Below are 1,642 nucleotides of genomic sequence, written 5' to 3'. Positions count from 1 at the left end.
TGACAATTTTACGTCATTTTACATAAATTTAACTAAATAGGCCATTAATTTATTCATTAAACAAACATGATGTAAACTAAAATCCAAACCAATTGCCATCTTCTTCTTGCTGTTATTAAATGCTGTTGAGTCATTTCTGACTCATACCGATCCTGTATATGGTTTCCGTGGAGTGGCTGATGAGTTTGAACTGCCAACCTTGTGGTTTAAACTGACCTTGCAGTCCAGCACATTAACTCACAGCACCAATTTTTAACTCATCTTAACGCCCCTACAGTACAGAACAGAACTACTCCATAGGATTTTACAGACAAATATTTGTAGGAGACAGCTTCATCTTTCTCCATTGGAGTAGAGAGTGGGTTGAACATACAGCCTCGTGGCTAGCAGCCCAACACTTAACCCACTGTGCCATCTGGGTTCTTTAAACCTTATATAAGCAATTTTTAAAATTTAGGTCATGAGAGAGATTTTTAATATTCAATGGAAATATTGAAAGGAAATGTACAATAACCAATTAAAATACAGAATCATAGTAGTAAAAGTAACAACAGACATTATCATTTGTAGCTGTATTTATCAAGTATTATGATCTAGGTCTTAGGGTAAGTTCATTGCATGAATTCTCTCACATAACATTTGAAACAAGTTATGGTTCATATTTTTCAGATGATGAAGCTGATTTCTAGAGAAGTAAGGTAACTTAATAAGGTAACTGGCTTTATTTATACATCTATCAAATGGTGGGACTGGCAATTAAAACCAGACAATATGACAAATGTCTTAACTACTATATTTTGTTGTGGCTGTTAATAAAAGTAGACACAATATATCTCTATAAGTGAGGTACTGATACCGTGATTACTTCATAAACAGGACAGTGTTAAGAAAATGGGCAAAACTAGGTGAGAAATTAAATCCAGCTTCTTGACTTGAATGGAGCAAGTCAAGTAAGAAATTATGCATGATGCAACTCTGGCACTGGGTTTTGAAAGAAAAATTAGTGTCCATGAGATAGATCAGCTGATAGGAACAGCTATTTGTTGAAGGAATAGATAGAGCAAAGATATAAGTATTAAGTAATCTCCTATTCCAAGTATTTGCAGAAAGATCAGTATGGCTTGGGGTGTGGGATATAGACAAGAGAAGAAAGAGAGCAACGGAGAAATCTGACGAATAAAAGGTCAAAGAGACAGTTGCACTGGTCAGCAGAGCAGCTGTCAAAATATTATAAATATATTTCATACTGAGAAATCTCAAAGATCTCATAACCAGACAATGGTTCAAGACATTTGGATCTAAATATTGACATAAATATTTAGAATGGATTCTTCAGTCACAGTTTACAGGTGGTGATTCTAAAAAATCTGTATTTTTAACAACTTTCCTTTGTAATTTATCAACATAACCTATGTTTAAAGAAACAACATATCCTAGTTTAAAAAAACAATAAATGGAGCCCCGGTGAGGAAATGGTTAATTACTAAACTACTGATACCAAGGTTGGCCATTTAAATCCACCCACTATACCAAGGGAAGAAAAATCTGCTAATCTGTCCCATAAAGATTTCATTCTAGAAAACCCTATGGGGCAATTAGACTCTGTTACATAAGATCAATAATACCAGAAGGATGTTTACCT

This window comes from Chrysochloris asiatica, unplaced genomic scaffold (genome assembly GCF_000296735.1).
Source record: "Chrysochloris asiatica unplaced genomic scaffold, ChrAsi1.0 scaffold00089, whole genome shotgun sequence".
Taxonomy (NCBI): domain Eukaryota; kingdom Metazoa; phylum Chordata; class Mammalia; order Afrosoricida; family Chrysochloridae; genus Chrysochloris; species Chrysochloris asiatica.
Note: the sequence above shows the minus strand (reverse complement) of the source record.